Source organism: Rattus norvegicus, chromosome 2 (assembly GCF_021556685.1).
Source record: "Rattus norvegicus strain SHRSP/BbbUtx chromosome 2, alternate assembly SHRSP_T2T, whole genome shotgun sequence".
NCBI classification, from domain to species: domain Eukaryota; kingdom Metazoa; phylum Chordata; class Mammalia; order Rodentia; family Muridae; genus Rattus; species Rattus norvegicus.
The window spans coordinates 196044506-196072074 of NC_141535.1; the positions used below are offsets into that span (position 1 = coordinate 196044506).

The window sequence follows — 27569 nt, forward strand, 5'->3', positions numbered from 1 at the left end:
GGACAGTCATGTTGGTGAGATTTTATGAGTGTAGCTTCTGAGACTACTAGAAGATACAGGTCACAGCAAACTTCCTGAACCTCTGGCACTTACACTCTTTCTATACCATTTTCTGCAATGTTCCCTAAATCTTAGATCCTGGGGTGTATTGAATATATATCAACTAAGACAGGAATCTATATGTCTGCATTTTTATTGGTTGTGGTTTTCTGTAGTTCTCTTTTTGTTGCAAAGAGAAATTTCCTTAATGAGAGTCAAGACTACTTATCAGAGTAGACCCTGGAGGAGGAACAGAATGTATTTTTGATATGTTGTCTGGTTGTTTTCAGAATTATGTTTTGTTTTGTTTTTTAAACTGTACCAAATTTTAAACACAGAGGATATCCAAGTCTGAAAAATTAGTTCACATTCCTGGTTTGAAGTTGTATGTGACATTACTTCAAGGGAAACATGAACAAAAGTCTATCAACCCAGTTAGGAAACAGATAACAGACAAAAATAAAGATATCACCAAAATCCAACATGGTGAACCATAAATTTTATTGAGGTTATCTACAGGAATATGAGTGAAAGGTTACTTATAGGAGCAAAAATGACTCAAAGTCAGTGGCATCACCAAAACCTTACCCCAGCAAGGGTGAGAGCTCATGAAATCTGGAGACTTGGAGTGAACAGTACAACCTGCACACAGGTCAACAGACTGGAAAGATTCTTTTCCAGACATCCAGGTAGCCTGAGTGTGTTCCATCTGACTTCTTCTCGGTCATTTTCATGCAGTTCAGGGGCATCTGCCTCTTCCAGGCATCTTGGCTGATTTTCTCCTCCAGGAAGCTCTATTGGTTTCTGCTTCATCCAGGTCATGGACTGATCTTAGCTTCTTCTTAGCAGCTCAGAAGGAAAATTGAACTCATGCCCAAGAACCAAGCTCTGTAATAGAGTCGCTTGAATAAATCAAGATGACTTACACAGAATAGGCTATACTCCCTCCTTAGATGGCAAAGGAGCTAATTATTTTACTCCCTCTTCATCATGCAGGAACATTAAAATTTGTATGCATCCATTTTTTGAAGTCAATTGTTTTCTCATTGTGAAAGCAAATTCCTTCTTTGAAGTCTAATAGGGGATTGTAGTATATACTTTTTATCTTTACACTTGTTATGTCCTTTAATCTGATAAATTTTCTCATTTCCATACCATTTACTCTGTTCCATATCACCACCCCTAAAGAGGGTTTTGCTCAGTTCCTCTCTGATTAATCATCTCTGTTCTCTATGATACATCCATGGGTATAGTTGTTCTTGGTATCCAACATTATGTACCTGGTAGTCAGACCATGACGTCAGTAGATGACACTGTTTAGGAGTAACAACACTATCAGTCAACCAAACTCCGCAGAGCTCCCAGAGACCAAACCACCAACCAAAGAGTACACATAGAGGGAAATATGGCTCCAGCTCTATATGTAGCAGAGGGTTGACTTAACTGGCATCAATAGGAGAGTAAGCCCTTGGTCCTGTGGAAGCTCAATATCCGAGAATTGGGGAATGCTAGGGTGGTGAGGTGGGAGTGGGTGGGTGTGAGGAAGAGCAAGGGAAGTGAGGAAAGGAAAGGGGTTTGTGGAGGGGAAATTGGGAAGGGGGAAAACACTTGAAATGTAAATAAAAATAACCAATGAAAGAAAGAAAGAAAGAAAGAAAGAAAGAAAGAAAGAAAGAAAGAAAGAAAGAAACAAAGAAAGAAACAAAGAAAGAAACAAAGAAACAAAGAAACAAAGGTACAGTCTTGATGACCCAGGGATGCAGGAATGGAGAGAAACAATCCCACTAAAAACAGGCATAAAACAAAGCTGCCTACTCTCTCCCTATTTTCAATATAGTACTCTACATTCTAGCCAGAGTAATTTGACAAAAAAGGAGATCAAAGGGATACAAATTGGAAAGGAAGAAGGCAAGGTATCACTATTTGCAGATAAAATGATATTACATAAGGTACCCCAAAAATTCCACCAGAGAACTCCTACAGCTGATAAACAACTTCAGCAAAGTGGTTGGATATAAAATTAACTCAAAACAGTACCCTTCCTCTACTCAAAGGATAAATGAGCTGAGGAAGAAATTATGGAAGCAACACCCTTCACAATAGTCACAAATAATATAAAATATCTTGATGTGACTCTAACCAAGGAAGTGAAAGTTCCCTTTCTCTGTGTTTCATCACTCAACCATTTCTCCCTTCATTATTTGTTCCATCTGATTTTAGTTTGCATGATGTTTTTATACTTTCTGATATTAAAGCCATCTCTTTCCAGATTGAAAATTTAGTAGTAACTGAAGTATATGAAAGTTGCCATTGTACTGTTTTCAAAGTAATTTATTTATTCTCTTTAGTCCTGCTGAGTTGATAATGACATAAAAAGTATGATTTTAAAATTCAATCATGCATATGTAGTTTCTGTGGTGTTCATATAGGACTAAGTCATATCCAAGATACTGCTTGCTCTAAATCAGTAGTTTACAAATTGTGCTCAATTTTAAAGTCTTTTGTAATGAAATATTGAGATCAATTTATAAAGTGATCTGAAGAGAAATGGTTTAGTTATTCAGATAGTAACACAGAGCCATCACCTCAGCATTTTAAAGCATAATACAGTAGGAGCTCCAGCTTAAGGCTATCCTGAGCTACATATTGAGAACCTATGTCAAAAAGAGAAAACCATATTCTTGAAGACACAAAAGGCTATTGGGAGATTTGTAACATTATTCCTCTGTTATGGCAGAAAAATTTCAGAGTTACTTTCAACAAACTCTAAAGTTACAGGAGGTGGTGAAATCTGAGTTTTAAAAGATTGCTTATTTATTAGAAGGCTTTGCTCAGCCCAGCTCCAAGAGATAACAAACAAATGTGTGCCAAGAACAATGAATTTGGAGTAATTTCTGTTAATAATGTTACAAATTTAATATTTATTAAATTAACAAATTTAATATATATTAAATTTACAAATTTAATTATTATCTAAAAGACTTAAGAGAAGAATCATGATCATTTTTCACCAGTATTTAAAGAGTAGAATGCACCCCTGCTTTGGCTACATATTTTTGTCTATATCGTTTTATAGTCTATAAAAAGAAAGTTGTTCTATAGGTTCTTAGGTCCTAGAGAATGCAGACAGCTTTTCAAAATAATGTCTGTTCTTTCCCTCTAGGTCTGGCTCTTCTACTAAATGGTCAGCTGGGCAAGTCAAATACTCCAGGTGTTATTCTTGACAAAACTTTTTTTTAATAGCAAACCCCAAATCACCATAAGTAATTGTTAATGTTATCCTCTTAATATGTTATTATTAAGTTGTATTCTTTTTGAAAAATATTAAAGATTAGCCATATTAGAGAAATAGATGAGTTTCTCTTGGTGGGGACAGAGAAGTAGTCTGTATGGGTTTGTCTGTCATTGCTAATCCACAGTGTGACCACATGGACTATATGAGCTCAGCTGTCATTGGTAGTCTGTACTGTGACCACATGAAAGTTATACACTAACAACTACTGAGCTTTGTGCAGTGCTAGGTACCTATTCTTAGAATGTCTGTAAGCTTATCCTAGCTCCAAATTTATCTCTCTTTCTTTAAACAAATTGGGGAGAACATGACTTATTTCCCTCACATTCCCATATCAATGTTCATCATAGAACCAAGTCAGTACAGGAACTCAACACAGGGCAGTAACATGGAGGTAAGACCTTACTGGCTTGCTCATCATGACTTGTTCAGTCTGCTTTCTTTTGGAACTTAGGACCACTAGCCCAGGAATGGTACTAACCACAATGGGCTAGACTCTTCCCCAAAAGTCACTAATTAATAAAATGACATGCAGGCTTGGCTATGGCCTTATCTGATGGAGGAATTTTCTTAAGAAAGGCTCCTTCCTATCAGATAACTTTAACTGTTTTGATTGACATAAAACCAGCATTATTAATGCCTTGCCAACTTGACACACAAACACATTGCCATTAAGCTATAACCTTTCCTTTCTCATATTCCCCAAGACCTCACATTAAAAATGTGAATAACTTTTAAAATTCCACAGTCTTCATGAATATAAACACATTAACAGTTCAGTCTCTTTAAAATAACCAATCTTTTAAAATCCAAAATCGTTAAATGTTGAAGTCTCTCTGTGAAATAAAAAATAAACTAAGCATACAAGAAACATACCTCAGAGACAAAGACAGACACTACCAAAGAGGAAAAGGCTGGAAAACAACTTTCCAAGCAAATGGTCTGAAGAACAAGCTGGAGTAGCCATTCTAATATTGAATAAAATCTACTTTAAACCAAAAGTCATCAAAAAAAAGATAAGGAAGAACACTTCCTATTCATCGAAGGAAAATTCCACCAAGATGAACTCTCAATTCTAAATATCTATGCTCCAAATTCAAGGGCACCTACATGCATAAAAGAAACCTTACTAAAGCTCAAATCATACATTGCACATCACACAATAATAATAGGAGATTTCAACATCCCACTCTCATCAATGGACAGATCAAGGAAACAGAAATTAAACAGAGACATAAAGAAACTAACAGAACTTATGAACCAAATGGACTTAACAGATATTTATAGAAAATTCTATCCTAAAACAAAAGGATATACCTTCTTCTTAGCACTTCATGGTACATTCTCCAAAACTGACCAAATATATAATCGGTCACAAAATAAGCCTGAACACATAAAGGAAAATAGAAGACCTCATCCCAATACTGTCCAAATTATTCCACAAAATAGAAACAAGGCACTACCAAATTCCTTCTATGAAGACATAATTACTCTTATACCTACATCACACAAAGACCCAAGAAAAAAGGAGAACTTCAGACCAATTCCCTTTATGGATATCGAGGCAAAAATACTGAGTAAAATTTTTGCAAACCGAATGCAAGAACACATCAAAATGATCATCCACCATGATCAAGTAGGCGTCATCCCAGTAATGCAGGGATGGTTCAATATATGGAAATCCATCAATGTCATCCACTTTATAAATAAACTCAAAGAAAAAACCACATGATCATTTCATTAGATGCTGAGAAATCATTTGACAAAATTCAACACCCCTTCATGATAAAAGTCCTGGAAAGATCAGGAATTCAAGGCCTATATCTAAACCTAGTAAAAGCAATATACAGCAAAGCAGTAGCTAACATCAAACTAAATGGAGAGAAACTTGAAGCAATACCACTAAAATCAGAGACAAGACAAGGCTTCTAGCTCGCTCCCTACTTATTCAATATAGTACTTGAAGTCCTAGCCAGAGCATTCAGACAACAAAAGAAGGTCAAAGAGATACAAGTTGGAAAGGAAGAAGTCAAAATATCACTATTTACAGATGATATAATAGTATACTAAAGTGACCCCAATAGTTCCTCTAGAGAACTACTAAGCCTGATTTAAAAATTGTTAGCAAAGTGTTGGGGTATAAAATTAACTTAAACAAATCAGTAGCCTTCCTCTACTCAAAGGATAAAGAGGCTGAGAAAGAAATTAGGTAAATGACACCCTTCACAATAGTCCTAAATAATATAAAATACCTCGGTGTGACTTTAACCAAGCAAGCAAAAGATCTGTATGAAAAGAAGTTCATATCTCTGAAGAATGAAATTGAAAAAGATCTCAAAGACCTCTCATGCTCATGTATTCACAGGATAAATATAGTAAAAATGGCCATTTTGCCACAAGCAATCTACAGATTCAATGTAATCCCCATCAAAATTCCAACTCAATTCTTCATAGAATTAGAAAGAGCACTTTGCAAATTCATTTGGAATAATAAAAACCCAGGATAAGTGAAAATTATACTCAACAATAAAAGAAGATTGGGGATATCACCATCCCTGACTTCAAGCAATGTTACAAAACAATAGTCATAAAAATTGTATGGTATTGGTACAGAGACAGGCATATAGATCAGTGGAATATAATTGAAGACCCAGAAATGAACCCACATACCTATGGTCACTTGATCTTTGACAAAAAAGCTAAAACCATCCAATGGAAAAAAGATAGCATTTTCAACAAATGTTTCTGGTTCAACTGGAGGTCAGAATGCAGAAGAATGAAAATGGACCCATTCTTATCACCCTGTACAAAGTTTCAGTCCAAGCAGATCAAGGACCTCCACATCAAACCATATACGCTCAAACTAATCGAATAAACAGCAAGGAAAAGTCTCGATCACATGGGCACTGGGGATAATTTCCTGAACAAAATACCAATGGTTTATGCTCTAAGATCAAGAAATAGGACCGCATAAAACTGCATAGCTTCTGTAAGGCAAAGGACAACTGTCATTAAGACAAAATGGCAATCAAGAGACTGGGAAAAGATCTTTACCCATCCTACATCTGAGAGAGGGCTAATACCCAAAACATACAAAGAACTTAAGAAGTTAGACTCCAGAGAGCCAAATAACCCTATTAAAAATAGTGTACAGAGTTACACAAAAAAAAATGGCTGAGAAGTACATAAAGAAATGCTGAACATCCTTAGTCACCAGGGAAATGCAAATCAAAAAAAAAAAAAAAAACCTGAGATTCCACCTCACGCCAATCAGAATGGCTAAGATAAAAAAACTCAGGTGACAACAGATGCTGGTGAGGATGTGGAGAAAAGGAAGACTCCTCCATTGTTGATGGGATTGCACACTGGTACAACCACTCTGGAAATCCATCTGGAGGTCCCTCAGAAAATTGAACTACCTGAGAATCCAGCTCTACCTCTCCTGGGCATATTACCAAAAGATGCTCCAACATACAACCAAGACACATACTTCACTATGTTCATAGCAGCCTTATTTATCATAGCCACAAGCTGAAAAGAACTCAAATAGCCTTCAACAGAGGAATCAATACAGAAAATATAGTACATGTACACAATGGAGTACTACACAGCTGTCAAATACAATGACTTCATAAAGTTCATAGACAAATGGATTGAAATAGAAAATAACATCCTGAGTAAGGTAACCCAGTCACAGAAAAGCACATCTGGTATGCACTCACTGATAAGTTGATATTAGCCCAAAAGCTCGAATTACCCTAGATACAATCCACAGACCACATGAAGCTCAAGAAAAAGGATGACCAAAGTGTGGATGCTTCGCTCCTTCCTAAAAGGGGGAACAAAAACATTCATAGGAGGGGATATGAAGGCAAAGTTTGAAGCAGAGACTAAAGGAATGGCCATTCATAGCCTGCCCCACATGTGGCCCATATACATACAGCCACCAAAACTAGATAAGATTGATGAAGCTAAGAAGTGTATGCTGATAAGAACTGGATATAGATGTCTCCTGAGAAACACAGCCAGATATGTCAAATACAGTGACGAATGCTAGCAGCAAAACACTGAACTGAGAATAGGACCCCTCTTGAAGGAATTAGAGAAAGAATTAAAAGAGCTGAAGGGGCTTGCAACCCCATAAGAACAATGCCATCCAACCAGAGCTCTCAGGGACTAAATCACTACCCAAAGACTATACATAGACTGACCCATGGCTCCAACTGCATATGTAGCCTAGGACTGCCTTGTTGGGCACCAATGGAAGGATAAGCCTTTGGTTCTGCCCAAGTTGGACCCCCAGTGTAGGGGAATGTCGAGGGGTACATGAAGGGGTGGTGGATGTGGAGGGGAACACCCTTATAGAAGAAATGGATGGAGTGGAATAGGGGGCCTATGGCCAGGAAACCGGGAAAGGGAATAACATTTGAAATGTAAAATAAAAAATCCAATTAAAAAAATAAACAGAACCTAAAGTTAAAAACCCTTATAACTTGACTTGAACTTGGTATTCTCTTTCAGTCTGAACTGAGATCTTGTCTTGTGGTATTTCCTTCAGTTCCGAAAAAGTTAAATCTTGTATATCACATGTATCATTGTGGATGGACACATACAATCACACTCTTGCTTATGTTTTTGAGGGCATCTGTCTTGGTATTTTAACCAGCTTACCAGACCTAATGTCAGTAAACTAAAGTAAGTCACCAGTGATTTCTCTACCATTTTCTCACAGGATGCCTTGCTGTGTTGGTAGATGAAGGCTTGGGTAACAGCACCATCTGGTGGTCAGTGATGGACAGTTCAATGCTGTGTAGTGTCCTAAGATTATTTCCCAACTTCTATCTTAGTAGGAATTAAGTGAGACCTTTATTAAAGTAGACTCCAGAGTGAGTTTCAAAATGGCCTCTGTCCAGTGCAAGGACAGTAAAGTTTAAAGACAGACATTTGAAGATAGTTGAGACCTGCAAGGCTGTACTACAGCCAGAGAACATGAAAAATGTAGCCAGAGTGAAGAACCAGGAAGGTAAAAACTGAACTTCAGGGCCTCGCTTACCTTCATATTCACCTTGTCTATGAACTCTTTCTGCATAAAAAGTTACTGTCAAATCTGAACTAAAATCTCTTGTACAGTGTGTACAGGCCTAAATGGTTACAAGGTTGTGTAATGATAGATTTTAATCTCTTCCCTTCCACTGAGTGGAATGTGAAGCCAAGACTATTTCTTGCTCCTTCATTCTCACTCCAGTCTTTTTAGGACATGGACTTTAACCGAAATACCAGAGTCTGCCACACAGAGTGGGGCACACCTATAGACCTAGAGTCTAAGAGCAAATGCAGGAAGAGGAAAGGCTCTAGGCTTGAACAGTCTACCTATAAGAAGAATAAAAAGAAGAAAAAAGGCCAGTAAGTCATTAAATGAGTAAGTACAAGAACAAACAAACAATCCTCTGTGCCCTTTTTATTTACCCTTATACACAATAGATCAGCTGCTGGCCATGTACTACTAATGAACGAATGGATGATTTATTGCAAGTCCAGGTACAGTGGTTGGTTTTGAACTGAAGGATGTTCATAAACACTTGCCTGTGTTGACTCACCTACCCATGAGAACTTTGCTTAAACACAGGATGTGGGCTGAGATCTTCTTCCTGTCTATGTTTTAGGGTGGGGTATTGGCACTGAATGTGTCTTTGATCTCCTCCTAACGCTTGATCAGAATGTGGCTGTGAGATCTTCAAAATTGAGAGTTGAAGGAGAAAGTGAGAGAGGAGGGTGTAAGCACCAGCTACTCAAGAGGCAAAACCTCTAGTGACTCACGCTATAGTAGATAGGATGGACACTGACAGGGTCTGGGGCAATCATTCACTATGGTGCTGTCCAATGTGTGTTGTAAGACAGGGTGTATCAAGGTCTTGATGAATTGGGCATAATAAGAGTAACTCCATATTGATTTTCAAAGTGTTTGTACAAGTTTGCACTCTTACTAGTAATGGAGATTTACCCACCTGGAACCACATCCTCAGCATCATGAGCCGTAACTTGAGTTTATGACCTTAGCCATTCAAATACGTATAAGATGGAATTTTGGAGTCCCTTTGATTTGCATTTCCATGACGGCTAAGGATGTTGAACACTTCTTTAAGTGCTTCTTGCCTATTAAAGACTCTTCTGTTTGCTAATTCTCTATTTGGCTCTTTACCCCATTTTTAATTCAGTTTTACTTGGTTTTTTGATGTCTAGTTTCTTGAGTCTTTATATATTTTGGAAATTAGCTCTCTGTCAGATGTAGGGTTGGTGAAGATATATTTTCCCATTCTGTAGGCTGCCATTTGTCCTATTTATGGTACCTTTTGCCTTACAGAAACTTTTCAGCTTCATTAGATCTCATTTATTAATTGTCAGTCTTAGTCCCTGTGCTATTGGTGTTCTGTTCAGAAATTGTCTTCTGTGCCAATGCATTTAAGGGTAGTCCCCAATTACTCTTTTCTCAGGTTCAGTGTATCTGGGTTTATGTTGAGGACTTTGATCCACTTGGACTTAAATTTTGTGCAGGATTAGAGATATGGATCTATTGGTATTCTTCTACAAGCCAACCTCCAGTTACAACATCAGCATTTATGCTTTATTCCATTGTATAATTTTGACTTCTTTGTTAAAAATCAGGTGTCCATGGGTGTGTGTATTTACATCTAGGACTTTAATTCAATCCCATTGACCCATCTCTGTGTTTTTATATCAAAACCATGTGCTTTTTCATTACTCTAGGTCTGTAGTAGAACTTGTTCACAGCATCTTTATGTGTAATAGCCAGACATAGGAAAGTACCTTGATGTCCCTCAACTGATGAATGAACAATGAAAATGTGGTACATTTACACAATGGAGTATTATTCGGCTGTTAAAAAACATGGGGTTGTGAAATTTGCAGGCAAATAGGTGAAACTAGAAAAAAAAACCCTGACTCAAAAAGACAAACATGGTATGTACTCATTTATAAGTGGATATTAGCTGTAAGTAAAGGATAACTATATTATAATTTAAAGACTGGGGAGACATAGAACAAGGAGGGCTCAAAGGGAGATGCATGAATTCCTTTGGAAGGGAAAATAAAATAGACATTGTGGGTGGAAGCAGCTGCAGGAACTGGAAAGATCAAGTGGGGGGAACATGGAAGAAGAGAGCACTGGTAAAAATAATTGGAATTGGGGGAATCTTGGGGACAAGCTAGGAACCTTAATACAATGGAAACTTCCATCTGCAGTGTGATTCTAGCTATGTCTCCTAGCAATGAGGGATACAGAGCCTACACTGGCCATCTCTCATAACCAAGCAATACTTCCTGCTGAGGGACTGGAACACCAGCCCAGCCAGAAAACCTTTGACATACAATTTGCCCTGATTCCAAGTTATTCTGAGGTAAACATGGCAAAGAAATTGTGGGAGTAACCAACCAATGACTGGTCGATCTTGAGATCCATGGCACAAATGGGATTCTCACCCCTGACACTGCATGGAGGACCAGGATTCAGACACCTAGAATAGAACCAAACATGATCGGGAGAAACATCAATGAAATGACATTCTGCTATACTCATATATTGGTGCCTAGTACAATTGCCTGTAGAGAGGACTCATCCAGAAACTGATGGAAACAGACTGATAACCAAACATTTGGCAAAGTTTGAGAGTTCTGCAGAACAGTGGGAAGAAGGATTGTAGGAACCAGAGTGGTCAAGGACAACACAAGAAAACCCAGAATTAACTAACCTCAGCTCATAGGGGTTCACAGAAACTGAACTGAAAACCATGGAGTCAGCATGGGACTGACGTAGGCCCTCTACATATACATTACAGCTGTGTACCTTGGTCTTCTTGTGGACTCTTAACAGTGGGAGCGGAGTCCCACACCCGTGTATCCCGGCCCGCAGCAGCTCTCTGCTCCCAGACCCCGTGGGAGAGAGACCTCACCGCCTGGTCAGGTGGGCACTCCTGAGGCTGCAGAGTGGAAGAGACCACCAACACTGCCCACCCCTGCCCACATCCCTGGCCCAAGAGGAAAGTGTATAAGGCCTCTGGGTTCCCGTGGGGGAGGGCCCAGGAGCGGCAGGACCCCTGCGCCTGAGACACCGCCAGAACTTGAAGGGACAGACTGGATAAACAGTTCTCTGCACCCAAATCCCGTGGGAGGGAGAGCTAAACCTTCAGAGAGGCAGACACGCCTGGGAACCCAGAAGAGTCTGCACTCTGCACACATCTCAGATGCCAGAGGAAAACTCCAAACGCCATCTGGAACCCTGGTGCACTAGAGCTCCCGGAAACAGTGGTGCAGATCTTCCTGGTTGCTGCCGCTACAGAGAGCTTAAGGGCAGCACCCCGCAAGCGAACCTGAGCCTCAGGACCACAGGTAAGACCAACTTTTCTGCTACAAGTGACCTGCCTGGTGAACTCAAGACACAGGCCCACAGGAACAGCTGAAGACCTGTAGAGAGGAAAAACTACACGCCTGAAAGCAGAACACTCTGTCCCCATAACAGGCTGAAAGAAAACAGGAAAACAGGTCTACAGCACTCCTGACACACAGGCTTATAGGACAGTCTAGCCACTGTCAGAAATAGCAGAACAAAGTAACACTAGAGATAATCTGATGGCGAGAGGCAAGCGCAGGAACCCAAGCAACAGAAACCAGACTACATGGCACCATTGGAGCCCAATCCTCCCATCAAAACAAACATGGAATATCCAAACACACCAGAAAAGCAAGATCTAGTTTCAAAATCATATTTGATCATGATGCTGAAGGATTTCAAGAAAGACGTGAAGAACTCCCTTAGAGAACAAGTAGAAGCCTACAGAGAGGAATCGCAAAAATCCCTGAAAGAATTCCAGGAAATCATAAATAAACAAGTAGAAGCCCATAGACAGGAGTCACAAAAATCCCTGAAAGAATTCCAGGAAAACACAATCAAACAGTTGAAGGAATTAAAACTGGAAATAGAAGCAATCAAGAAAGAACACATGGAAACAACCCTGGATATAGAAAACCAAAAGAAGAGACAAGGAGCTGTAGATATGAGCTTCACCAACAGAATACAAGAGATGGAAGAAAGAATCTCGGGAGCAGAAGATTCCATAGAAATCATTGACTCAACTGTCAAAGATAATGTAAAGCGGAAAAAGCTACTGGTCCCAAAACATACAGGAAATCCAGGACTCAATGAGAAGATCAAACCTAAGGAAAATAGGTATAGAAGAGAGTGAAGACTCCCAGCTCAAAGGACCAGTAAATATCTTCAACAAAATCATAGAAGAAAACTTCCCTAACCTAAAAAAAGAGATATCCATAGGCATACAAGAAGCCTACAGAACTCCAAATAGATTCCAGAAAAGGAACACCTCCCGTACATAATAGTCAAAACACCAAACGCACAAAATAAAGAAAGAATATTAAAAGCAGTAAGGGAAAAAGGTCAAGTAACATATAAAGGCAGACCTATCAGAATCACACCAGACTTTTCGCCAGAAACCATGAAGGCCAGAAGATCCTGGACTGATGTCATACAGACACTAAGAGAACACAAATGCCAGCCCAGGTTACTGTATCCTGCAAAACTCTCAATTAACATAGATGGAGAAACCAAGATATTCCATGACAAAACCAAATTGACACAATATCTTTCTTCAAATCCAGCACTACAAAGGATAATAAATGGTAAAGCCCAACATAAGGAGGCAAGCTATACCCTAGAAGAAGCAAGAAACTAATCGTCTTGGCAACAAAACAAAGAGAAGAAAAGCACACAAACATAACTTCACATCCAAATATGAATATAACAGGAAGCAATAATCACTATTCCTTATTATCTCTCAACATCAGTGGCCTCAACTCCCCAATAAAAAGACATAGATTAACAAACTGGATACGCAACGAGGACCCTGCATTCTGCTGCCTACAGGAAACACACCTCAGAGACAAAGACAGGCACTACCTCAGAGTGAAATGCTGGAAAACAACTTTCCAAGCAAATGGTCGGAAGAAGAAAGCTGGAGTAGCCATTCTAATATCAAATAAAATCATATTTCAACTAAAAGTCATCAAAAAAGATAAGGAAGGACACTTCATATTCATCAAAGGAAAAATCCACCAAGATGAACTCTCAATCCTAAATATCTATGCCCCAAATACAAGGGCACCTACATACATAAAAGAAACCTTATTAAGCTCAAAACACACATTGCACCTCACACAATAATAGTGGGAGATTTCAACACCCCACTCTCATCAATGGACAGATCATGGAAACAGAAATTAAACAGAGACATAGACAGACTAAGAGAAGTCATGAGCCAAATGGACTTAACAGATATTTATAGAACATTCTATCCTAAAGCAAAAGGATATACCTTCTTCTCAGCTCCTCATGGTACTTTCTCCAAAATTGACCATATAATTGGTCAAAAAATGGGCCTCAACAGGTACAGAAAGATAGAAATAATCCCATGTGTGCTATCAGACCACCACGGCCTAAAACTGGTCGTCAATAACAATAAGGGAAGAATGCCCACATTTACGTGGAAATTGAACAATGCTCTACTCAATGATAACCTGGTCAAGGAAGAAATAAAGAAAGAAATTAAAGACTTTTTAGAATTTAATGAAAATGAAGGTACAACATACCGAAACTTATGGGACACAATGAAAGCTGTGCTAAGAGGAAAACTCATAGCGCTCAGTGCCTGCAGAAAGAAACAGGAAAGAGCATAGGTCAGCAGCTTGACAGCACACCTAAAAGCTCTAGAACAAAAAAAAGCAAATACACCCAGGAGGAGTAGAAGGCAGGAAATAATCAAACTCAGAGCTGAAATCAACCAAGTAGAAACAAAAAGGACCATAGAAAGAATCAACAGAACCAAAAGTTGGTTCTTTGAGAAAATCAACAAGATAGATAAACCCTTAGCCAGACTAACGAGAGGACACAGAGAGTGTGTCCAAATTAACAAAATCAGAAATGAAAAGGGAGACATAACTACAGATTCAGAGGAAATTCAAAAAATCATCAGATCTTACTATAAAAGCCTATATTCAACAAAACTTGAAAATCTACAGGAAATAGACAATTTCCTAGACAGATACCATGTACAGAAGTTAAATCAGGAACAGATAAACCAGTTAAACAACCCCATAACTCCTAAGGAAATAGAAGCAGTCATTAAAGGTCTCCCAACCAAAAAGAGCCCAGGTCCAGACGGGTTTAGTGCAGAATTCTATCAGACCTTCATAGAAGACCTCATACCAATACTATCCAAACTATTCCAAAAAATTGAAACAGATGGAGCACTACCGAATTCCTTCTATGAAGCCACAATTACTCTTATACCTAAACCTTACAAAGACCCAACAAAGAAAGAGAACTTCAGACCAATTTCCCTTATGACTATTGACACAAAAATACTCAATAAAATTCTGGCAAACCGAATCCAAGAGCACATCAAAACAATCGTCCACCATGATCAAGTAGGCTTCATCCCAGGCATGCAGGGATGGTTTAATATACCATCAACGTGATCCATTATATAAACAAACTGAAAGAACAAAACCACATGATCATTTCATTAGATGCTGAGAAAGCATTTGACAAAATTCAACACCCCTTCATGATAAAAGTCCTGGAAAGAATAGGAATTCAAGGCCCATACCTAAACATAGTAAAAGCCATATACAGCAAACCAGTTGCTAACATTAAAATAAATGGAGAGAAACTTGAAGCAATCCCACTAAAATCAGGGACTAGACAAGGCTGCCCACTCTCTCCCTACTTATTCAATATAGTTCTTGATGTTCAATATAGTTCTAGCCAGAGCAATCAGACAAGAAAAGGAGGTCAAGGGGATACAGATCAGAAAAGAAGAAGTCAAAATATCACTATTTGCAGATGATATGATAGTATATTTAAGTGATCCCAAAAGTTCCACCAGAGAACTACTAAAGCTGATAAACAACTTCAGCAAAGTGGCTAGGTATAAAATTAACTCAAATAAATCAGTAGCCTTCCTCTACACAAAAAAGAAACAAGCCGAGAAAGAAATTAGGGAAATGACACCCTTCATAATAGACCCAAATAATATAAAGTACCTCGGTGTGACTTTAACCAAGCAAGTAAAAGATTTGTACAATAAGAACTTCAAGACACTGAAGAAAGAAATTGAAGAAGACCTCAGAAGATGGGAAGATCTCCCATGCTCATGGATTGGCAGGATTAATATAGTAAAAATGGCCATTTTACCAAAAACGATCTACAGATTCAATGCAATCCCCATCAAAATACTAATCCAATTCTTCAAAGAGTTAGACAGAACAATTTTCAAATTCATCTGGAATAACAAAAAACCCAGGATAGCTAAAACTATCCTCAACAATAAAAGGACTTCAGTGGGAATCACTATCCCTGAACTCAAGCAGTATTACAGAGCAATAGTGATAAAAACTGCATGGTATTGGTACAGAGACAGACAGATAGACTAATGGAATAGAATTGAAGACTGAGAAATGAACCCACACACCTATGGGCACTTGATTTTTGACAAAGGAGCCAAAACCATCCAATGGAAAAAAGATAGCATTTTCAGCAAATGGTGCTTGTTCAACTGGAGGACAGCATGTAGAAGAATGCAGATCGATCCATACTTATCACCCTGTACAAAGCTTAAGTCCAAGTGGATCAAGGACCTCCACATCAAACCAGACACACTCAAACTAAGAGAAGAAAAACTAGGGAAGCATCTGGAACACATGGGCACTGGAAAATTTTCCTGAACAAAACACCAATGGCTTATGCTCTAAGATCAAGAATCGACCAATGGGATCTCATAAAACTGCAAAGCTTCTGTAAGGCAAAGGACACTGTGGTTAGGACAAAACGGCAACCAACAGATTGGGAAAAGATCTTTACCAATCCTACAACAGATAGAGGCCGTATATCCAAAATATACAAAGAACTCAAGGAGTTAGACCGCAGGGAGACAAATAACCCTATTAAAAAATGGGGTTCAGAGCTAAACAAAGAATTCACAGCTGAGGAATGCCGAATGGCTGAGAAACACCTAAAGAAATGTTCAACATCTTTAGTCATAAGGGAAATGCAAATCAAAACAACCGTGAGATTTCACCTCACACCAGTGAGAATGGCTAAGATCAAAAACTCAGGTGACAGCAAATGCTGGCGAGGATGCGGAGAAAGAGGAACACTCCTCCATTGTTGGTGGGGTTGCAAACTGGTACAACCATTCTGGAATTCAGTCTGGAGGTTCCACAAAAAATTGGACATTGAACTGCCTGAGGATCCAGCTATACCTCTCTTGGGCATATACCCAAAAGATGCCCCAACATATAAAATAGACACCTGCTCCACTATGTTCATCGCAGCCTTATTTATAATAGCCAGAAGCTGGAAAGAACCCAGATGCCCTTCAACAGAGGAATGGATACAGAAAATATGGTACATCTACACAATGGAATATTACTCAGCTATCAAAAACAATGACTTTATGAAATTCGTAGGCAAATGGTTGGAACTGGAAAATATCATCCTGAGTGAGCTAACCCAATCACAGAAAGACGTACATGGTATGCACTCATTGATAAGTGGCTATTAGCCCAAATGCTTGAATTACCCTAGATGCCTAGAACAAATGAAACTCAAGACGGATGATCAAAATGTGAATGCTTCACTCCTTCTTTAAAAGGGGAACAAGAATACCCTTGGCAGGGAAGAGAGAGGCAAAGATTAAAACAGAGATACATATACAGCCCATACATATACAGCCACCCAATTAGACAAGATGGATGAAGCAAAGAAGTGCAGACCGACAGGAGCCAGATGTAGATTGCTCCTGAGAGACACAGCCAGAATACAGCAAATACAGAGGCGAATGCCAGCAGCAAACCACTGAACTGAGAACGGGACCCCTGTTGAAGTAATCAGAGAAAGAACTGGAAGAGCTTGAAGGGGCTCGAGACCCCATATGTACAACAATGCCAAGCAACCAGAGCTTCCAGGGACTAAGCCACTACCTAAAGACTATACATGGACTGACCCTGGACTCTGACCTCATAGGTAGCAATGAATATCCTAGTAAGAGCACCAGTGGAAGGGGAAGCCCTGGGTCCTGCTAAGACTGAACCCCCAGTGAACTAGATTGTTGGGGGGAGGGCGGCAATGGGGGGAGGGTTGGGAGGGGAACACCCATAAGGAAGGGGAGGAGGGAGGGGGATGTTTGCCCAGAAACTGGGAAAGGGAATAACACTCGAAATGTATATAAGAAATACTCAAGTTAATAAAAAAAAAATAACAGTGGGAGGAGGGGCTGACTCTGACTCTTTTGTTGGTTTTTAGGACCCTTTCCTCATACTGGGTTGCTTTAACCAGCCATGATATGAGGGTAAATTGCTAGTCTTATTGCAAGTTGATATGCCATGTGTGGTTGATATCCATGGGAGGCCTGCCCTTTTCTGAAGAGAAACAAAGGAGAAGTAGATGGGGAGGGGAAGACAGAAGGGAGATGGGAGGTGAAACTAGGAGGAGAGTAGAGAAGAAAGGATAAACTTCAGTAGGAATGTAGCAGCAGCAGCAGTAATATTAATAATGAAAAAATAAAAAGTATCTCCCATGGGACTACTTGGAAGGATTAAATGCAATAATGCATGAAAATTACTTGGTACATTACTCAGCTCAAACCACCCACTGAATAAGTGCATATCGTTTTCCAATTAATCTCTGAATGTTCTTTATTTTATATCACACTGAAAAGGTAGGAAAACCAACTATATTGGGTCACTCCTATAATTCCAGGGCTCTCTGGAGGTGGGTGCAGGAGAACCAGGAGTTCAAGGTCACTTACCCTTAGGGTTACATAATAGGTTCAAGACAAGTCTGGGATATATGAGATCTTGTCTCAGACTTTAAGAAGAAATGAGAAAGTGGGGGAACATGTTTTTCAAGGAGCTGAAGCCTGCGTTATCAAGGTCTCCCATCTAAAGAGTTGTAGTCTCCTACTTACCCTTTCCTTTACCCTAGACTCAGGCATACTGGACTCCTCTATAGCTGCCACAGTCCAAGCAGCAGCTGTGCCCTGAGACACAGGCTGTGTTCTACAGAAGCAAATAAATTCATAGTGTGGGCACCAGCTGTTTATCAGGAGCTGTCACCTGTGAAAGAAGCACAGAAACAGGCAAGAATGCAACCTTGAGGAAGTTCAGATTGTTGAATGCAAGTGTTACTAATTTTTCTCCCAGGTATAATCTTCTTTCCCTACTTAGGGTTGTGGAATGACCAGTTGGGCACTGAAGGATGTGTTTATTCTTATCCTGTAATAGAAAGGAAAACTCACAAATCAACTTCACCATCCTTTGTGGTGGGAGAGGTTAGCACATGAAAGAAATGAAAAGGAAAAATGTGTGGATAAAGGAAAAGAGTATTGTTTTTGGTGGGGAGTTGGATAGGACCTCAGGCCAGGCTTGAACTGCTATGTAACTGAGATTAACTTTGACGTCTTGATCCTGTCCCCCTATTCCTACAGTGCCAGGATTGGCACTGTATGACCACCTGCTTAGCTCTATTCCTGTCTTTTCTAAGACTGGGTGGATATTTTCTAGGAAGTAGAACACATTCTCTTTTCATTCATTTTAAGTTTTTTTCCAGGCATTGTTATGTCAGATATCTCCAATGGTTGCCATGACAGTGGAGGACAGATGCCACTTAGCAGACAATTGGTATTACAATTAAATTACAAGCTACAGTAGCCACTCTGACAGCCTATTACACTCTCTAGTTTGTACCATCCAACCTGAAGAAGAAATTCTCCTTAACATGTAGAGCCAAGCATGGTAGCCCATATACTTCACCACTTAAGAGAGAAACAAGAGAATCAGGGGTTCAGAATAAACTTCTGAGACATAACAAATTTCAAGTCACCCTGAGCATGTATTAAACCTGTCTCAAAAAAATATAGAGGCATTTTGTCCTCTTATGATCTTTAAGAAGAATGGCATTTTCTTTTTTATAATTTTATTAGATATATTTCTTTACTTACATTTCAATGTTATTCCACTTCCCAGTTTACTGTCCATAAGCCCCCATTCCTTCCCCTCCCCTCCCTTCTATGGGTATTCCCCCTTACATCCCCCTTATTGCTCCCCCATATTCCCCTGCACTGGGGGTCCAAACTTGGCAAGACCAAGGGATTCCCCTTCCACTGGTGCCCCAACAAGGCTATTCTCTGCTACATATGTAGTTGGAGCCCTGGGTCAGTCCATGTATAGTCTTTCGGTAGTGGTTTAGTTTCTGGAAGCTCTGGTTGGTTGACATTGTTGTTTTTGTGGAGTTGCAAGCTCCTTCAACTCTTTCAATACTTCCTCTAATTCTTCCCAAGGGGGGGCCTTTCTCAGTTCGGTGGTTTGCTGCTAGTATTGACCTCTGTATTGGACATGCTCTGGATGTGTCTCTCAGGAGAGATCTATATCCAGTTCCTTTCAGCATGCATTTTCTAGCTTCATCAATCTTATCTAGTTTTGGTGATTCTCTCTCTCTCTCTCTCTCTCTCTCTCTCTCTCTCTCTCTCTCTCTCTCTCTCTCTCTCTCTCTGTGTGTGTGTGTGTGTGTGTGTGTGTGCCACATGTGGGTCAGGCTCTGAATGGCCATTCCTTGAGTTGTTTCTCTAAACTTTGCTTCCATATATCCTCCTATGGATATTTTCCCCTTTTAAGAAGGAGTGGGAGCATCTGCATTTTGGTCATCCTTCTTTTTGAGCTTCCTGTGGTCTGTGGATTGCATCTTGGGTAATTCAAGTTTTTGGCTAATATCCACTTATCAGTAAGTGCATACCAAGTGTGTTTTTCTGTGATTGAATAACTTCATTCAGGATGATATTTTCTAGTTCATTCCATTTGCCTATGAATTTCATGAAGTCATCGTTTTTGATAGCTGAGTAGTACTCCATTGTGTAGATGTACTATATTTTTTACTCCATTCCTCTGTTGAAGGGCATCTGGGTTCTTTCCAGCTTCTGGCTATGATAAATAAGGCTGCTATGAACATAGTGGAGCATGTGTCTTTGTTGTATGTTGGAGCATCTTTTGTGTATATGCCCAAAAGAGGTATAGCTGGGTCCTCAGGTAGTGGAATGTCCAATTTTCTGAGGAACCTCCAGACTGAATTCCAGAATGGTTGTACCAGTTTGCAATCCCACCAACAATGGAGGAGTGTTCCTCTTTCTCCACATCCTTGCCAGCATCTGCTGTTGCCGGAGTTTTTGATCTTAGCCATTCTGACTGGTGTGAGGTGGAATCTCAGGGTTGTTTTGATTTGCATTTCCCTTATGGCTAAAGATGTTGAACATTTTCTTTAGGTGCTTCTCAGCCATTCGGCATCCCTCAGCTGTGAATTCTTTAGCTCTGAATCCCATTTTTAATAGGGTTAATTGTCTCCCTACATTCTAACTTCGTGAGTTCTCTGTACAGTTTGGATATTAGCCCTCTATCAGATGTAGGATTGGTAAAGATCTTTTCCCAATCTGTTGGTTGCCATTTTGTCCTAATGACAGTGTCTTTGGCTTTACAAAAGCTTTGCAGTTTTATGAGGTCAGAATGGTATTTTCTTAAGTGATGTTGACCATAGTATGTGTTCATAGCTAGTTTTCATAGACTGTTCTGTCATTGACTGTTGGTGAAGAGATTTAGGGTAATCAGAATCAGGCATCTAAATAGAGAGAAATAGAAAATTCACAACATTGGTACATAATGAAACAGGTGCATCTCAGCTCTTCTGCGTGGTCTATGAACTTGGTTGTAAAAGACCCTTCCCAGATAGCATGAATGGAGTCTATATAAATACTAGAGGGAGTCTTGCTGGTTGAGAACACCAAATCATACAAGAGGGCAGAGACTTAAGAGACAGTAACTGGGAGTATGAGTATTCACAGCAGCAATGTTGAGGGAAAGATGATGTAGATTGAGTGGGAAGAACATCCTTCCATGTAAAACACCTACAGTCTATAACTTACCCTGAAAACAACCCATAGTTCCCTACCTGAGTTTCAGTCTCTCTACTACAATAACTTGTCTGCCCAAAAGCTTCACATGTATTGAAGATTCTAGGAACTGATTTATGGATTGGGATTCATTGTGGAGAACTAAATTGTTGCAGAGACAAAGTTGTCTTGAGATAGTTTTAGTCCTTTTAATAGCCTTTTATCACTGAGCTCTAAATCTTACCTAAGACTTCCTATGACTATCAAGAAAGAATTTCGAAATATTTTTTTCAACAGAAACTAATATCCACCAAGCCAAAAGTTAAGAATGACATCAGAAAGGCTTGAAAGCAAGGCAAAGATTTGCCTCACTTTGCTGTAACATGTTTACCTAAGGTACCTGCCAGTGAATTTGACATCTGACTTTTATTTGATCTGTGACTAACAAAAGCTCATGTAACCACTTACAGATTTATGAGAAAAAGAAACTTGCGTACTTGTTTCTGGCTCATGCTCTCTCATATTGGCTCAAAGCAAACACTTTTATTCCTTTGAAGCAAGAACTGTGTTCTCACTGAAAATCTAATGCCAACATACTCTGACCCAGGTAACTAGAATAGAGACTAAATGTTATACACATCTAATAAGTGCTTGGAGTTGCCTGAAGTCATAATGAAAGAAACTCTACAGCTTAAAACTAGGGAAGTAGATAAACACATATCATTATTTCCTAGATTTTGGTATCTGGGCCCCAAGAGGCAAATAATGAATAAGACAAGTGCTACTGCTACCCCAGCTTACTGTTAAGGTCAGTGCAACAAAAAGGTTGGTGTAACTGTAAAAAGCATAGACATCCCAGTGAAGAGAGAAGACAAGGATTCAAGTATGAAGAGGCTGGGATGTTTGGAAATGGTACTGTAGAATACTAGAGAGGAAGAAACAATACCAAAAAAAGACTCCCAGGCCTGTATGGTGCTGCATTGGATATGCTTTCCTTTGAGACATTTATTGAGACAGGGTGTCATGAAGCCCAGGATATCCTGAAACCCAATACAAATGGATCAACTTGAACTTCTCATTATCCTACCTCTTCATCCCAAATGCTGGAATTACAGGTGTGAGATACCACAAAATAAATAAAAAAGAGAATGCATTGTGAGTGACAGACATAATGGCTTAGATTAGGTGAGTAGCAATGAACAGGTAGCAGTGAAAAGTTAGAGGCAATGAGTGATGAAAAAAATTCTGAGATGATAAATGAACAGAATGTGTTTATGTTTTAGATTTAAAACTAAGAGTGCTGCCTATGTCTGTGCACATATCTTTCAGTCATTTCTTGGGGCCAAAACCTAGGTGTCAATTAGCACAGAATTTTATATACTGCAGAATTGCATGGCTTTATCTGTCTCATATATCTGGTTAGACCAAGACCCATCAGTTTCTCGTCACTCAACTAGACACCTCATGAAAAGTAACTTTGGGAATGAAGGATTTGGTTTGCTCATATTTCATGGAGATGAATGACATCTGGGATGCCGTCAGTGGTGACAGGACCTTGTGGCTTGATGTGTACATCTCAAAGTATCAGGCAACAGAGATGCATAGAGGAGCCAGAAGTGGGCTATGACTCTCTAGCCCTGTGTTATAACCTTGAGTCTATGTGGCCCTACATCTGGCAGGCCTTATGTCCAAAAGGTTCCACAACGTCCCAAAATAGCATCATCACTAAGGGCCAAATAAACACATGAGCCTATGAACTTTCAAATCACCTCACGAACTTCACAATCTATTCTGTTCTCCCTTTGCCTTGTGTTTCCTAGTCTCAAGCTTGATGCTGTACTTCCACATACAATGTCAGTTACCAAACCAGCAGAAACAGCAAAGGGACAAAGTAAGTCAGGCCAGTTAACTGTTCCTTTTTACCCAGAACACAAAAAGTTGTCTTACAGCTACAAACCAGTAAAGTTCTATTATATCACACCAACAAACTCAGAAGAAAGATATTAACATGTTTACTTAAAATTACAGTATTCCAGAAAAGTGTGGTGGTACACACCTTTACTCCCAACACTTAGCAGGCAGAGGCATGTAGATCTCTGTGTATTAAAGGCCAGCCTGTTGTACGTAATGAGTTCTAGATCAGTCAGTTAGATAGTGATATTCTGTCTCAAAACAAACAAATATACAAACATAAATAAAATTACAGTATTCCATAGATTCAACTAAACTACACTAGGCCCCAATAAAAACAGTCTAAAAATCAAAATGGAGTCACTCATAATAAAATTCCAAAGGAACCTGAGCTTTTTACCAACCTTATAAGAAATCAGGGGAGAAAGGCATGATGTGCAAATTCTCAAATGTGTTATCTTCCTTTTGCACAACAGTAAAGTCTCTCTGCCTTAAGCCTTACATAAAATGACAACTGAAGTCACTAATGGTAATACAATCAGTTATTTTGGTGCTGTTCTGTCTTGTTGACCCTGACTTATAAGGAAAATAATGCTGAAATGGCCAACTCACTTTTTGTTCTGTTTCTGTTTTCTTATGCTTCTGGCTATAAAAGTAGTTTCTTCTGCCAGCAGTTTCTATTTAATGAAATGAAGTACTTCTGGGATCGAAACAGAAAATGAAGCCAACTAGGATTTATCTGAATAAACTGTCAGCCATGCTTTACAAGAAATAAAACTATTATTTTGTGCTAATATAACTGACATGGCCAAGAAACTACCATAAGGATCAGCATTCTATTGTAAAAGAGACAATCTAAATTGTTGAAATCACAAAACAAAATAAAGTCATGAATGCATTTGTTTGCACAATATGTCAGGAGAGTCACTAGGTTGATAAGCACAATTTAGGATAATCTCTCCTATCAGATTCCAGTGTTTAAAACATTCCTAGCTTTAGGGCTCACATAATCTGGATCTCTTTCAGACTTAGCTATGCATTCTAAGATTTTTTATCTAGTAAGTCATATATAGAAGTCAAAAGTAAATGGCAGTTAAAAGGAGCTAAGACATGTTTGGCAAGACTTTAAGAGCCTGAGGCAATGGACAATAACTACGAAATAGTGTTTTCTACCTACAACAGGGCAATTGCATAGAGGAGTTCACTGCAATTGAGAAAGTATCAACAAGATCTTAGCAAATGCAAGGTCAAGCAGATAATATCCCCACATGTAAAGTGATAATTTCTATCATCAGTTAACTTCTTTGGTCTATTACAAAGTTTCTTCTCCACCCCACAGGTTTACCAGTATGTTAATTGGATATTGGCATAATGGCATCCTTGCAATTGTCCTAATATTGTGAATTAGGCCTGATCAACATGCCACCTAAAGGCTATACACATCCCAGTGCAGCTATAAATGTGGACCAACACATTTGATGATGGCAACATCATGTGGCAGCATAAAAACTGGTTGAACATTCCTGTAAAGAGACAGTTCTGCTCCTCCCTTTAGCTATCACATTAATGAAACAACAGACCTCCAGGAATTGGAATTTCCCCAGAAATTTTTTGTTTGTTTGTTTCAAGAAGGGAAAAACTAAAGCCCTGGTGCCAGCCAGGAAAAAAAAAGAATTTGTGTTCCAGGAAAACATTTCACAAGGTTCTGCAATTTTCCAGACCAGTTCTTAGAAGACTGGAGTAAGAAACAATGAGGGGTCAATATTGGGTAGGACCAAGCTTAAACAACGTTTGCTTAGCCATGCATCTCTGGCCTTCTATTTAAATCTAGGCTTCATATCAGTACCATGTGGATGACTTGGAAGGAGAGAGAAAGTCATCATATTTCTCTGTCCCTCCTCCACTGTGTTCACAATGACAAAATCTCCTTTTTACTTGCAGTGTTACTTACTATTCTCTTTAATTGGCCCATTTAGGACAGGAGTCTGAATCTATATTGTGAGGGCTGCTGGGACCCAGGATCATACAATAAAATCTCCAATAACTCTGTAAGTGTGGAAGATTTCATAAATAATATGATAGAAAGAATTTGGGTTGCTGCTCTAAATTTTGCTTCCATTTCCCCTTCTATGGATATTTTTCCCCTTTTAAGGAGTGGGAGCATCCACATTTTGGTCATCCTTCTTCTTGAGCTTCTTGTGGTCTGCAGATTGCATAAGGAATGGCCATTCAGAGCCTGTCCCACATGTGACCCATATATATATATATATATATATATATATATATATATATATATATATATATATATATATATACAGCCACCAAAACTAGATAAGACTGATGTAGCTAAAAAATGCATGCTGAAAGGGACTGGATATAGATCTCTCCTGAGAGACACATCCAGAGCATGTCCAATACAGAGGTCAATGATAGCAGCAAACTGAGAACAGGACCCCCTTAGGGGTAATTAGAGGAAGCACTGAAAGAGTTGAAGGAGCTTGCAACCCCATAAAAACAACAATGCCAACCAAACAGAGTTTCAGGGGACTAAACCACTACCAAAAGACTATACATGGACTGACTCAAGGCTCCAACTGCATAGGTAGCAGAGAATAATCTTGTTGGGACACCAGTTGAAGGGGAAGCCCTTGGTCCTGCCAAGGTTGGACCCCCAGTGCAGGGAATATGGGGATGGGCAGTAAGGGGGATGAATAGGGGAATACCCGTATGGGGGAGGGGGAGGGGAGGGGTTGGGTGCTTATGGACAGGAAACCGGGAAGGGGAATAATATTTGAATTGTAAGTAAAGAAATATATCCAATAAAAATATTTTAAAAAATAACAAATTTTATAATGTATAAAAAAAGAGAAAGACTTTAGGAGGGACAGGGAGAGGTGCACCATTTCAAGTTAAAATGCAGTGACCTATGAAAAGGGCAGTCTGCTGCCCCAACCCCTTACTAATCCATGTAGAAGATGGTAGGCCAGTTAAATTATCCAAAGAGACAAGGAAAGTACAAACCGAATAATGTATATAACCAGAAGCAAAATGGTGTGCATTTCAAAGCTGAAAGCAGAATCTGCCTCTCTCTCTCTCTCTCTCTCTCTCTCTCTCTCTCTCTCTCTCTCTCTCTCTCTCTCCTCTCTCTCTCTCTCTCTCTCTCTCTCTCTCTTTCTCTCTCTCTCTCTCTCTCTCACACACACACACACACACACACTCAAGACACACACTCAGTATGTGTGTATGCATATGCATGAGTGCGTGTGTGTCTTTGTGTACATTTGGAAAAAATATTTGAATGGTCATTTAACTCTGAAAAGATTAGGTATCAGAATCTGATCTTGAGAAGAGAAAAATAAGACAAGAAACACAATCAGAATTTTAAGTTTTGTTTGGAAATGGGAACACAGGAGAGATAAAGGGATCCTGGGAACTGAAAAATAATGGCAGAAAGTAAAATGAGAATGTTATGACACCCTCACAGTCAATAGGCATTACATTCTTCCCATTTCTCAGGGAAGGAGTTTCCCAAGAAACATTCAAATGGCAGACCAGGATTTAGCTTCAGTAGTTCTTTGACCTAACACTGTGTTCTATCTTCTTTTTGCAAAGGTTACTTTTCCCTCGACCCCCAGATAGCATGCAGCTCAAAGACAGCATGGGAGACAGTTTTGGTTGATCATTCACAGTCCTTCTTGCCTCTCCATCTCTTCAGAAAGACTCAAGTGAGGACTCACCTCTGTCACAAACTGTTCCATCAGATGCAACAACCGGAAGTCTCACAAAGACTGTGAGGAGCGGACAACTTCCTCTGGTTAGTGCTGTGGTGAACATTCCACCTCCTTCTCTAAAGCAGACTATTAAAGAGCCTTGGCCCCCACTTGGTGCTCAGTCTCTTGCAGCAAGTTTCTAGTTTCTTGACAAAAGTGACTGGAAACTAAGACCTCTGCAAAACATAGCAATTTGCATTTGGTTTCCTCTGAGCATAACAGACCAACACTCCCTCCCCCCATGCCTTTTTGTAAAATTTTCACATTCACATACACCCTGGGAACTTGGTGCTCACGTTTTCTCACACTGCCTACAGTTTGATTTCTACTCAGACCTCACATCCTTCGTGCGGTCCATCAGCTGCTGACTATTACTGTCTCCTGTTTCCTCTGACATGCAAGGATACTCGAGAGCTCTGTTGTGTAAACTAATATTTGAATTGAGATTGGTTGGCAATAATATTACCCTTATTTAACCCTTGCTTTTATCAACGGTTTTCCTTGGTCTTTGCAATATCTGGAAGAGTTGTGTTGAGT

General features: G+C 39.4%; 1 long non-coding RNA gene across 5 annotated transcripts; it reads right to left on the bottom strand.

Moving 5' to 3' along the window:
• Positions 1 to 523: 523 nt before the first annotated feature.
• Positions 524 to 27341, bottom strand: LOC147996482 (uncharacterized). 5 transcript variants are annotated; one of them, XR_015676755.1, is made up of 5 exons: positions 27307 to 27341; positions 27000 to 27208; positions 18385 to 18532; positions 10782 to 10863; positions 524 to 1352 (listed from the first exon to the last, which is right to left on the bottom strand). It is a non-coding gene; the product is annotated as an uncharacterized LOC147996482 (long non-coding RNA). The 5 variants fall into 5 exon arrangements; XR_015676757.1 differs by lacking the exon at positions 27307 to 27341 and having other exon boundaries at positions 524 to 927; XR_015676754.1 differs by lacking the exons at positions 10782 to 10863; positions 27307 to 27341 and having other exon boundaries at positions 27000 to 27278.
• Between the last annotated feature and the right edge of the window lie 228 nt (positions 27342 to 27569).